General features: G+C 38.2%; 1 long non-coding RNA gene across 1 annotated transcript in view; it reads left to right on the top strand.

Annotated features, from left to right (window-relative positions):
• LOC111921988 (uncharacterized) overlaps positions 1–10,058 on the top strand; it is a 28,673-nt gene extending 18,615 nt beyond the window's left edge. Inside the window, exons 3-4 of the long non-coding RNA XR_015289778.1 lie at positions 6,809–7,218; positions 8,968–10,058. This is a non-coding gene — a long non-coding RNA (uncharacterized LOC111921988). The remainder of the gene's footprint in view (positions 1–6,808; positions 7,219–8,967) is intronic.
• Positions 10,059–14,118: the final 4,060 nt, after the last annotated feature.

The raw sequence follows: 14,118 nt of genomic DNA, 5'->3' as shown, positions 1-14,118 counted from the left end.
AGAACGGCCAGACTCTCCTGGAGTCGATTAGGAGAATTTCTCTTAGTTTATTACTTCAGGTCTCATTTATAGACTGATACGTGGAAAGTACAGAAAGGAAACTCTTATTGGTTAGCAAACTAACACATCACCATCATTGGTCAGTGGGGCTCACCACCCCCTGACTTTCTCTTGCAAGGAAAACAAGGGACAGACAAACAGCACCTGGCACGGCTCTTTTCTGTCTCTGAGGATTGTTTTAAATCCTCCTTAAAACTTCCTAGGCCACTTTCTCAGGCTGGACCGAGAAAGCTATGTGGCCTGCAATTCTACAGGTACTTTGCTGCCTGCTTCAGAGTTAGCATCCACATTGAAGATGTTTTTAGTGCACTATAGAAAATAATAGGCAATAGAGACTTATTAGGAGTTTTGCTGTAAGATGGGAGTTTTAGTAATTTTAAGATTTACTTTTAAATCTCTGATTTGTATTAATATCTCTTTATTATTTTGCTTGGACCATATGTAGTCTGAAAAGCATAAGCTTTAGAAGGGAGGGGGAGGGAAAAGCACTGCTGTTTCTTTAAAGCAAGCAAGGAAGCCCATTCAACCGAAAATCAATACGTACTTTTTTTATTACAGAATATTCTGTATACGTGATGTGTGTGTTGCAAAGGGGTAGCAATTGGAGTTAATATACTTTAGAGTTTGCTGCTAAATTCTCCATGCAGAAAACAGCTGTTATTCAGCAGCAAAACAGTGTTTTGCTGTATGAGAAAGAGAATTAAGTAGCTGTAATAGTAAAAGAAAACAATATTGAAAAAACAAAAACATTGCCAAAGCTAAAAAATTTCATTTACAGGAATACCTTTCCAACTTTAGGCCCACATTTAAGTATCCAGATTATCCTAAGAAAAGGTTCTATTATCAAATTTCGGCTTCTCCATTTCTTCACAAGCTCCTCCTTTCATGGTGATGACTGTTAGGCCACTGTATCTGAAAGTCTGAGTTCAGCACTGGGAAAATACTCACAGAACCACTCAAGGAAATAGCTGTCAGGCTGCTTTGGGGTTGGCTTAAGCAGAATGTTACAGCCTCTGAATAAGCTTGTAAAAATGGACCTTTTTTTCCTTGATACATTCACACTTCTCTTGCTTCCTTGTTTGATTTTTTAAAAGAATATTCACATGCTACTAGTGCTTGCAAAATCAAAAAAATGGGGGCTGAATTCTGCTAGAGGATGTAAAAACATATAAGAAAAAAATCTTTCTACAGAATGCTCATGTTTTTATAATTTACACTGAGAAACATTTCTTCTGTGTACCATCCTCCAAAATAAAAATACAGCTTCAACAAAATGTCAGAGAGCAAACAAAAGCAAGTCCAGAGTTACTGGTCCCATCTGTTCTAATAATGACAGACATCCTTGAGTGGTTCTTGGGCAAAGTGGATTCCCTGGTGAGAGGCCTGACAGTCCTGTACTGAAGGAGAGCAGTGTGTACACAACATTCCTGATTAAACCAGGCATGTAATAATAATTGATAATAATAATTATTAATAAATTCATACTATTTATTAATACTAAATTAATAATAATTATTACTAATTAATAATAAATGATGGCATTTCCAACTGTAACTTGGACTGGAATAAGACCTCTTTGGTTGGGGTTTTTAATCTTCAAAGTCCTGTTATTTTTCTCCGAAGATGTCTCTGGTTTAGTAGTTACTGCTAAGGAAAACAAATAAAGGGAACTGTGGTATATGCAAATGATTTGTCATAGCAAATTAATCAGAAATGACAGAAACTATTTTAATTGAGTTTTTTTTGATTGGTTGAAATCCAAACTGAGGTAAGAAATGTAATCCCTTTGAGAACAAGATGTGATTTCTTTGGGAATACTCAGTTAAAGCCAGCTGCTGTTTAATAGTCTATTCTGATATGTCAGTGGTGAAGTGAAGAGGCCTTTCTCTGCCATTAAACTGTGATCCCAAGACTGAAAGTACATTGATGCAAGATGAGAAGGGATAGAACATCAGGATAAAAGGGTGACATCAAGGGCAGTTGGGATTCATGACATCAGCTTCAGCCTGTGGTGATATCACATACTCATGCATGGTTTGTGTGCTGCCCATGGCCAGGTCCCAGGGGTTTTGTTTGAATGCCAGTTTAGCTAATCTTGGTTTAGTGTTGCTGTGTTTCTTCTGCAGCTCCTGACATTTTCCAAACATAGAATTGCATATCCTGTGTCTATTCTGATCAGTGACTGAGTTACTGATCTCTTGTTCAGGGACATTTTTTAGGATTTCCTGCAATTATTCAGCTTTGCAACTCCTTTTCTATAACAGCACCTGCAGGTGTTGGGTTTGGGAGTTTTTGCTAGTTAGCTAGTTAGTTTGTTTAGTTGGTTGATATTTTTGGTTTTTTGTTTTGTTTTATTTTTTTTTGTTTTCTGCTGTTGTTCAACCAAACACTGTGAAATGACCTTTCTCTTTCTTAGAGTGCTAAAAACCCTGACAGATCTTAGTGTTGGGTCTTTAACAATGTTTTTTGACATGTTGCTGAAGCTGTGCTATGTAAACTGCCCTGGGCTGTGGAGGAAATAAATATTTAAAATGATGATTACATTTTTTTATTTGTTTGAGCGGACATGACAGGATATTTTGTTGATTTTGGGAGTCTCCTTGTATGTTGCTAACTGTTTCAGGACTTCAGGCTACTGCTATACAAGTCCACAGTAAAGAAAGTGTTATTTTAACCATGCATGTGGAGGTAGCAGTAATTGCCAAGGCCCTGTTGCACTCCTCATGGATCAGTAATTATATTGAGATGAACACGTTTACTGTCAGCTTAGGTTGTCTCCTGAAGAAATTATTAATACTGGATGTGTATATGAGCTAAATGCAAAAGGCAATGACTTCATTGAAAACTAAGGCTGAAATTTTCAGGGAATAGACTTCCTCTCTTTTTACACTAAAAGGATATGTTTGGTATCATGCCCTTTTAAAGAAAGTGATGATTGTAGACAAACTACAGGAAAAAGATGTTAAAAGAAATAAAACAGAAATAAATAGCATAGGCATAACAAAAGGAAGTGAAATGTCCACCATGTTCAAGCATTATGAATATTTTTAAGATTAAAGAAATATTCCTATTCAAGAGAATGTGGCAAACAGGAGGGCCAAAAATTGGACTATGGTATTATTTTCATCATTTTCTTGTATAGGGTTTTAGATGCATCCTCCAAAAGTAGCATGGATAATTTTTTCTGTCTAGATACAGAGATTACATATCTCATGTTTGTAGGGGGAGTTATTTCCAAGGGGAAGGTATTCCAAAGGGGATTGGCCCAAAGATGAAAGAGGGCAGGTTTAGATTAGATATACAGAAGAAATTGTTTCCTGTGAAGGTAGGGCCCTGGCACAGGGTGCCCAGAGCAGCTGGGGCTGCCCCTGGATCCCTGGAAGTGTCCAAGGCCAGGTTGGACACTAGGGTTTGGAGCAGCCTGGGATAGCAGAAAGTGTCCCTGTCCATGGCAGGTGGTGGCACTGGATGGGTTTTAAGGTCCCTTCCGACCCAAACTATTTAAGAATTCTGTGACAGTGCAGAAAATGTGGCTGCCAGAAGTGACTTTTAACTGGATCCATATCTCTGTGCATTACCAGGTAGGATTGCAGATGGTGTAGCATTACTGTTTTTAAACAGGTTTTAGAAAGATTTGGGTCTTTTGGGCTCTGGAGAGTTAATTACTAAATTATCAAAAACATTCTTTGACAAACTTAAACAGGCCAGATCCGTGTTTCTGTTTGGCACTGATTTTGCAACAACCGTGATATGGTTTCTGTACAGGATTTTCTGACTGGATAATCATCTTGCTAAAGTCAATCAAATCCAGAGTCCTACCATAAAACCCACAGGAACAGAAGAGCTGATGAAGTTATCACAGTACTTGTAGCGTCTACAGAAATGACCAAAGGCAGGAGTAATAATTTCTGTCACAGTCTTGTCATATTCTTCTGAGACTGTTTCTGGTGAGGGGCATTATGCTAGAGGGAGAAGAATATACCTTGGAATTGTCACACAGATTACAAAGGATGGATTCTCTGTCAGAGCTGTGGAATTAAATTTGCTGTGCAGGAGCCAGAGGGCTGTGAGGTGTCAGAGAAGAGGACTGGCAGGCACGAAATGTGACCATGGCCTGCTTGGAGCACTTTCCCTCATTGCCTGAGAGCAGCTGGGGTTTGTATGATGTTAATGATCCAGTAAACTAGAATAAGCATCAGGAAAGTACAAGAATATTTAAATTCTGTCTCCAATAACATAATTTTGGCATGAAGCAGTAGGGATTCAGTAGCTGGCTGTCCTGACAAAATGGAAAAGGAACTTCCCTATTCATTGGCATGTTAAGAATCGCCTGAAATAATGAAAACTGCTTCTCCATTAGAAACTCTCCCTCATGTTTTATGTCGTTGTACTCCAAAACACTCTGAATATTTGCTTCCAGAGCAGTATGAGGGGTCCAGCAGCACAAGCTGTGCCAATCCCCCATGTCCTGCTGTGGGATGTTGGTGAGGAGGAGGAGAAGGGCTGTCTTATGCTGCATTTTTCCAGGTGTCACTAAGAGCCTAAACAAGAGTTCTATCTTATTAATGAGGGCAGTTTTCTTGCATTCATAAATACAAAGATGAAAGGTCAGATATGGAACAAATCCCTACTGATCCAGAAAAAGTAACCTTTATTTTATTATTATGTTCACACTTTCTCAAATTAGCTGTCTCAATATCATGAATTTTTGAATCTCATTGTAAATTATTTCTCATGGAGAACCTGAGTGAAAATCTCAATTACAAAGCCACAACTTTCTCCAGGATGGAGCAAACCAATCTAAACCATCCATGAAAAACTAATATTTTGGTGAAGGACACACACTATTTTCCTGGCTGAGTGTGATAATTCCTTTATAAGTCATTGTGAGGACCAGGCTTAAAATGACCCCAATATCTGTAACTAGAGACATCTTTTTTTTCCCTCAAAATAATGTAATACTTGCCTGCATTGGAGTTTTAGTAATATTACAAATAACAAACCCAGCTGTATTTTTATGAACATTATAGGATTCAAAATTAGAAAAAAAACCACTTTAATTTGTAACCCAAACAATTTCTCAATGTTTAAGAGAGAAATATGGAATCAGAAATATGGAAACCAGACTAATGTCTCAAAAGTCACTCTTCAGAGAAGAAATGAACTATAAATATGGAAAGAACCCCTGTTCTTACTCTAATTATCACATAAATTGAAACATTTCCTATCTTGCCTACCCAACTGAGAGGCCAGCAGCAGTTAATAAGCTATATGTAGATGTAAATTAGTAATACATTTTAAATTAAATTTTATTTCTTTCATTTTGAATAAGCAATGTCATTTTATGGAATAATCACATTTTGTAGTTAGCAAATTGAAGACATGTCAGATTGAACATGCTGTAAAGTAATATTGAAACTAAGTATTCTCATTTAATAGGAGCAGTGGGGATGTGGCTCAGGGTCTGAGGCATTCTCTAATGTAATATATAAGTTAACTCTTAAAAAAATAAGTGGGAGCGCACGTTCAGTTCTTCACACATTTCAATGTTTTATGAAAATGTAATGTAGGACCACCTACTTCAGATATATAAGAAAGCCTCCTAAAAACTGCAGCTGCAATTATGTTGAAATACACAGTTCTTTTTCAGTATTTTAGACTGATAAACAAAATAAATATTCCACTGGACTAGAACTGCTTGAATGAAAAATAAATTTTTTCTCAAGTGTATTCTGCATTCAGTCCATTATTTAGGTTCTCACGGAATGATGTGAAGTATACAATGGAATATGTTATGGGATGTCCTCAGGACACAGGGAGATTTGACTGTTGCTGTCAGAATGTGCTCCAAGTTGTCCATTTTGCTCCAGCTGGATTCTCTTGAAGCAATAACAGAAATCTGAGCTTGGAACCATTGGTTCCAGCAGCTGGTTTGGGGAATGAGTAGTGCAGTGGTGCCCTCCTCTGTCTGTCCTGTCCAGAGCTCTTCTCCAGTTTAATACAGAGGATGTGAGGTTGCAGAAGACTTTTTTTGTTGCCAGACTTTCTTTGATCTTGAGGGTTCTGTGCTGTATATATTGCAAATAAATGCTCCAGTGCTCCTCATATAGGAAATGAAAAAATTCTGCTCTCAAATGGTTCTTCAGGTATTTCTTTTTGAAAAGCACACAGCTCCAGTTGGGAAACTGCAACAGGATGTTAAGGTGAGGCAGGCTGATGTATGAGACCCATCCATTCATCCATCCATCCATGCAATCCAAGGATATCTATGATATTAGAGATTGAGTGATTACAAAAGACTAAATTAAGAATTCTTGCTCAGTGTTTACTTGGCCTCTCTATAGAAAAAACACAGAACAATCGGGTAGCAGATTAATTGCAGAACTTATTGCAGGTTTTTATATTTGTCTTGTTTTATGACTAGACCAGTGTTTAGACAGAGTAAGTGGTGCAGCTACAGTTCGGTTTGAGATGGATTTTCTTGCCCTGAAATCATGACCACCTTTAGTGAAAGGGACATTTCCTTGAGCAAGGATCACTTTAGGATCTAAGGGCATTTGAGCCCAGTTTCTGTGGATTAAGTTGCTGTTACTTGTTATGCTCCTGAGTGTGGGAGGGCTGTTCATGTGCAAGCACTGCAAGCACTCGGTGTCCTGTTTTCAAACTTTAACTTTCAAGATTAATTGAAAAAAGTTCTTGGAATCTCTAATTAATCTTGTCCATTTTTTCTCTTTTTTTTTCTTTGTAGGGTGAGAGAGAGGCCAGCAGTATAACTGGAGATTGGGGACAGGGATGGGCTGGCTTTGTTTGAAGCAAGACTGCACACGATTGCTGTCATTGATGCAAAGGCATAAAGTCTAAGATCTTTGTCACAGTGTAGCTGTTTATTAGGCCTGACTTGTACCCCTACTGAAGCAAAACCTTCAAGTCTTCCTTCTTTTTGCTGTGGCAGCTGAGTTCCAGTGATGTGTTGGAGGAACCCAAACTATTTTTTTATCAAGTCTAATCAGTGACATTCGATTTGCTGGGCATTTTTCCCTTGTTGGCAGACTTGCCAGAATCAATTTCAAAGTGTAAAGTCATAGGACTAGTGTTAGCATTGGAGACACAGAGCTGTGATACACCATATACTGCAATATATAAAAGAATCTAGAAAATGTAAGTACAAGTGTGAATTCCTATTTCTTGTTTTAAATACCTAATTAACTTGTAGTCCTCTCTTTTTTGTTCCTTTTTTCCTGCACTTCTTCAGCAATTAAGTTGTAGAGTATCTATAAGTATTTTATTGATGATAAATGTATAGCTTCTGATTTAACTTCTAAAATTATTATTGTCAACTGTCAGGACTGAACACTCATACCACAGCTATGGAAATATTTTTTTATTTTTGCTTTCTGATTTTTTGAGCCTTACAATTATCTTCTTGAATTTAAGTGTGTTCTGGAGTGAATATTCTTTACACAAAGCTTCCTTATGTCTCTTCCCTTAAAATGATTGAAATGCTGTCAGTTTTTTGAGGGACAGGCCACTCTGTGATGGCAGCAGTGCTTGCCTAAACTTGGCTCAGTGAATGTCTATATTAGCTTTTTTACCACTATGTTTTCCAGTTGAATTGCTCAACTCATTTTGAACAGATAAATTGTACATTTTAAAGTAAAATCATGGCATGGAACTTAGTGATTTACAATGGGGAGTATTTGGTCCCACATGGGAGAATCTGTAAAACTAAGCTGCCACGTCTCACAAAATTATTTTCAACCTTGTGTATTGTACAGAATTATTCTCCTCAAGAATTTGCATTTTTAAATCCTTGTTTTAATCATAAATACTATCTGAAAGTATTATAAAACTTTCTAGGTGGTTTGAAGCTACTTGGTTTTAGTACTTCCCAGAGTACTTTCAGGATCTGTATCAGGAGAGATAATTTTCAAGAATTAATATGTGTTGTATTGAGCTTCTGTGATAAAAAAAAAAAAAAAAAAAACCAAACAAAAATACAACCCCACTCAGAAGCGGCATTTTAGCCCGAAGGTAACCTTGGTTTAAGAAAATATCCTCCTTTGGGCTGTGGAGAAGCAGACCAGGCAGTAAATTGCTGTGGTACTCATCTTCTTGCAAGAAATAAATATTACAAAGTCTTACAGCAGCATCAGACTGAAATACAGTTGGAGCAGGGGGCTGCATGTTCACAATTCAGTTAAACCAAAAAAAAAAGCTGAATCATTCTAATAAAACATTTTATGAGTTGATTTTATCTGAACATGAACATATGCATGAACTGGTAATCTGCTGTTTCCTTGTAGCTGGTGATCAGAAAGAGCTCCTTCAGGGACCTGATGCGCCACCCATGCTCTGCTGCCAGGCACAGGCTACAGCAACAGTGCCACAAAATGCTGTTCTTTTCATTAGCCATGCTGAACTCTTTATTGTCTGACACAGTTTTTGTTTATCCTTAGTGAGTAGGCAGTAGGCCTTTAGTTTGTCCAGCTGGGTGATTAGTTCTTTCTTAATAAGCAAATATTTCTGTTTGGTACCTTACAGCATCATTTTTAGCAGAGCCATGAGGACTGGATCTATCAGATGTGATATTTTGATACAATTATTTTAATAGCTCAAGAAAAACAGAAGTTCATGCTTCTGTTTGTGCATTTTCAAGTCTCTCATTAATTAAAAATACTAATTACTTTTTCTATTACATCAATGGATCGTACAGTAATTGAGTCAAAGGGCATTTCATTTAACACAATCATGACTATGTGAATCAAGACCAGAGAGGTTAAAGACTAGCTTCATATGGTTTCTAGGGCTTCTAATGCATTAAAATTTTCTATTGGTTTGGCATATTTTTTTTTATGTTAAGGGGCTAAATATTAAAAGCAATATGTTTAACATTGTGAATTTTCTTAGTTCTGTCATTTCAGACCTTGCCAAGTTCTTACTCAGCTTGGAGAAATCATTTGTGAGAATCAGTCACTCCTTTGGATGAGTGGAAACCAATACCTACAGCTGCCACTATGAAATTGGAGTCTTGGTACTTGGTTTTTCCTGGTTGCAGCTGGGCTGGCGGAGCGTGGGGGAGGTCCACTGCTATTAATTATTTTATTCAGGGGAACACAGCCTCATTTCTTCCCCAAAAGCCCTGCAGAAGTGTGTTCCTGGTGAGGAAAATAATAAAGGCTAATACTTCTTAGCCTGTAATACTCTTAAGGGGAGTAGCTGACATATCACCTTTCTCCAGGGGAAAGAGGACAGCATTTGAATGGTCTCCTTCCTTTTCAATGTGGCAAGGTCTTGAGAGGAGAAGGACGACCAGGCCAGGAATACAGATAGGACTGTGTCCATCCTGGCATGTGGGAGGTTCCACATGTTGTGAATTCATGTTGTGAATATTGGCTTTTCACAATTATTCTGATAAATATATATTATATGCTTTTGCTATATTCTTTTCTCTCTTAGCAAGTTACAGGCTTAGATAGGAATTCTGAATGGTAAGGATATGTCTCATCTGGAGAAGGCAAGATAACTCCAACAGGCAAGACCATGGGAGGATCAAGCTGTGGAAAACAGGCTGTTATCAGCAGCAGGAAATGGAGAGCAAACTGTTACCAAAAAACTTGTACCAGGACGTTGGCAAGGGGGAAAGATATGAAGCCCATCTGCTCTCTGAGGAAGGATGACAGGCCCAGACTGTTATCAACAAGTGACCATTTGCAGAAGAAAGGAAACCAAACTTCAAATAATGCTGACCAGCTAGAATAATGATGACCAGCAAAAAATATGCTGACCAGCAGAAAATAAAATTGTGCAAAAGCATGATCCAAGAAGGAGGAACCAGGGAGGGGACATGCTTGAATATGCATTAACCCCTCACAGCAGGATGGGATAAAAAGGGTATTCCCAAGATACCAGGTGTGCTCTTGGCAGCGCGCCAAGGCACCCGGCCGTAACTCTTTGCTTTATGTCTCTTATTGTCTTTATTAAACCTTTTTAAAATTTTACAGGAGTGAACTTCGTTTTTCACACACGGGATTAGATCTGTTATGAGGAGGTTATTTTGGTCTACCACTGCTCTGGGCTCTTGAACTGAATTGGCATCAGCAGCAGATGAAACACACCTGGTTTAAGTTCCTACAAAACGTGTCCATTCATGTGTTCTGAGACCTTTCCCACAGGTGACCTCAGGGTGGTGAGGGAGGACTGAGGGGATTATCCTCAAACCACAATCCTGTATGTACACACAAGTATAGTGTGCATATATATGGATAGACACATATATGTATGTTTATAAATATGCATGTATAAATGTGTGTATGTGTCTGTATATATGTATATGTGTGTGGGTATATATATCTCTCCAGACAAGGCAGAACTTTTTAAACTCTCAGTGGCTAGCAGAAATTTTATGGCAGAAAGATTGTTTCTGAACTGCTTCCAGTACTTTTAAAGTTTTCTGCATTTAAGTAGTTGTGCTTTTAGCTGAGCTGGATAGAAACAAGTTAAGTGGCCTAGTGGGAAAATGTAGAACTGCAGCCCAGAACAGCAAGCAAAGGAAAACCTGTGTCAAGTGCGATCATAGGAGTGACAGCTTTATTTCTGCCTAGGTTTAGTATACGACAGACCTCAGAAACTGGACAAAAGAGAGATAAGGACAGACAAGTGTATCAATTGTAGATTCTGAAAACAGTTCAAGGGTGTGTTCCATGCTTAATTAGAGCTTAAACTCTCCCTTGAACTGAAGCCTAGCAAAGACATCAGACATAATGACTGCTGATTTCTTAAGAGTTGCCCTTTGCTGTTATCTCTTAAGTGTTTTTGTGGATATGGAGCTTAGAAGCTGAAAAGCAATGCTGCTTCCTGTTTTCCTGCCTTTCTGTGGAGCCAAGTACTGTAACACATGAATGACAGCAACATGCATTCTTCTGGAGAAGAACTGAAAAAGACCTTATTGTCTTCTGGCCCACAGCTAATTATTGAGACCAGTCAGGGCTAATTAGCCCTAAGTGAGGTACTCTTACTACGAAATTACAACTTGGCATAAGAAGAATACTTTGGTATTGTTGTACTAAGCAGCAGAACAGTTGCAGTAAGAGCCTTTGCCCCTGTGAGTTTGGGTGTATGACCTTCCCAGGGGTCACAACACCTGCATGGTGCTTTGCTGCCTTGTTTACAAAGTGTGTTTCACTCCACATGGTACAAATGGAGATTAATTAGAAGAGCAATGTAGGAGATGTCAATAGGTCTAGAAGATGAAGTAGTCAACCTGTGTATTAATTTGCCTTCCTAAAAATTAATTGCCATGCTTGGTGTTAACTCTTCCCTGGAGTGGCACACTGCTTTAGGATTCCATAAAGTGAAAGCTTGTTTGTGGCAAAGAGCGACAGTCTTTAGTGACTGACAGGTGGGACTGGAGATGCAGAAATCACTGGCCTTTCTTGGTCACATTCTCCTGCCTGGCTTTACTTTCTGTTGGAATCCATTCCATCCCAGACAATAGTAATGGATCTCACTTAACCACAGCAGTGTTAAAAGATGTCTCCCTGACCTAACTGTCCACTTGGGTCCTCCTTATTTATAGTCGACAGGGAGAGATCAATGCATACACAGTGGTGAATTGTACTTGAATACAGAATTGTTTTGGATTGTAGAGGACCCTGCAACCAACTTAGAGCAGACTGAGGCAAGAGAGTTAGAAAGTTAGGGAGTAATTGACTAGGGATAGCTAAATTGGAAATGTATATCGCCTTTAAAAAACATATTCTGCTTGGTAGAAAACGTATATTGTCTATGTAAATTCTGCTATGCTTTCAAAAGCAAGATGAACACCTGCTGTGCTAGCAGAACAATATGAAAGAATGCAGGACTCTTGCAATAAGGAATTATAACCCAAACACAGGATGAGAGGAGACAAGAATGCAAGGAGACTGGGATAAAAGGGTTGGTCAGAACCTGAAACTGGCCAGCAGTAGTCTTGAGGCTTGGACTACGAGGAGGCAGGGAGCATGCGTGAAGAGGAAAGGTGAAAAGTTCAGATGCGAAGAATAGCTTAGAAGCCTTCATCAAAAGACCATTGATGACCCCCAAATTGGGAGGCACAAGTGCAGACAGGACCTGAAGCTAATTACCACATAAAGTGAGGCTAGGGGGAGCTAGGGAATGAATTAGGCATATTGTGTAGTCCTAGATTGTAGAGAATAAAAGGGAAAGCATCTTTTCTCTCTATACATATGCCTTTGGGAATGATCCTACATATGCCCAATGCTGAAAATATATATGAACTTTACAACTTTAACAAGTTGTGGAGTCTTTTCCGTGCATCAAGACAACTTTTAAATCGTTGCATTTAGGAGACATGAATGTTTCCCATGGTCCTTCTTCTGCTTTCAAAGTGGTTTACAGTAGGTACCTTCTCACTCTTCTCTGTTTTGGCAAGTTAATGTATCTGGGAAGATGAGGTTCTTCTTATCACAGAAATTTACTGAGAATAAACTAAAAACAATACAAATTGTTCAGTTAGGCTTGTTTTGATTAAGAAAACAAATAGCAAATCAGAAAACATGGGAAACAGCAAGCTTTGCTGTTGTCCTGGTTATTGCTGAAGTGCTATAATGTATGTGAGAGCACAAAGAAGTGAGAAAATACAGCTGGTGAAGGCTAACAAATACGTGAACTCATAACAGACTCTGCCAGGTTCCTTTTGTACACAGCATGCCCAAGAGAGTCATGGCACCTCAGAATGTCTGTCCAAACTTTTTTTTTTTCCACTCAGTTCAGTACCATTTTCAGCACCAAACTTAACACCTGTCCAGGCTAAGTTCCCTTGAGCTTACATTTGAAACTGTAATTAACTCCCATGCCTCTTTCTGGGTGCAAAGTGGATTAAAGTTTCTGTAGAGTTTAGCACTAGAACAGCAGCTCTGCTGGGATATCTGCAGAGGATTCAAAAGCTGTTTTTCAGCTTAGTGGTTAATGGTTGCTCACTTTGGGATCATTTCTCACAAATTCACCCTCATTAAATAAAGCCTTGTTCTTGCTGCTGGTTTTCCAACTTTTCCTCAAGTCAGACATTCCATTATAAAGAACAAATGGTACCCAACTGTCAGTTCTGAAAATAATGGCTAAATTTGACAGGAGAGACCACGATGAAACTTTTCCTTAACCTACTTAGTGATAGTTGTATTCCACAGAGCACTGAATTTAAGTGATTTTTCATTGATTTTTAAAAAAACTTGGTCCTGTTTTTACTCTTGTCTATTTATATGCAGTACTAGCCAAGCCCAGAAGAGAATCATTCAAGTTTTTAATGATATTTTTGTCAAAATGAGGGAATTTAATTAGATTAACATCCTAATGATACTTCTGTGATGGAACATGTCAAAATACAGACGTACAGAATTTTGCTGGCCCTGCCTGGAAGGGAAGGATCATCTCTATCAAAGCACATATTAAACTGTAGTGCACAGAGAAAAGGCTGTGCTGAAATACTTTTACATGGATAGACAAGACATAAATACTCCAGTTTTTATTTTTTTTCCTGCAAATCCATAGATGTATTTTATGACAAATCTGTAGTCAGTAAAGATTGCAATAGGAATGGTGGGGAGGAAAAGATGTATTTTTGCTTATTAGCAATGAGGAAGAAGGGTAAAATAGATTGATTTGATCTTGGAATTGCTGTCCTGTCTGGGGTGTGTTGGAAATCCAAAGGGCTTTTTAAATGGAACTGGAAATCTCAATTTTGCAGTGAAGAAAATGAAAGCATGAGGCCAATTGGACAAAAGGGCATCACTCAAAAAAACCTCTGAGAATACAGGGAGTTTGAAAACTCAAGCAGATTTCTTCATTTTTCCAAATGAGATAGGAAATAAAGTGGATAGATTACTGGCTTACAGGCTGATAATAAAACAGCCAAAGCAGATGGTACAAATTACAAAAAAAAAAAAAGAGAAGGTTTATGCATTGCTCATTAACCACAGTTTGTAATTTGTTTGCAGATTTTTATGAGAAACTCTGCAACAAATAAAAATCCAAGCTAAAAAATTAGGCAGAATTTAAGGAGGC

Source organism: Cyanistes caeruleus, chromosome 8, assembly GCF_971803275.1.
Source record: "Cyanistes caeruleus chromosome 8, bCyaCae1.hap1.1, whole genome shotgun sequence".
Lineage (NCBI taxonomy): Eukaryota > Metazoa > Chordata > Aves > Passeriformes > Paridae > Cyanistes > Cyanistes caeruleus.
This window is presented reverse-complemented; position numbering and strand designations above follow the sequence as displayed.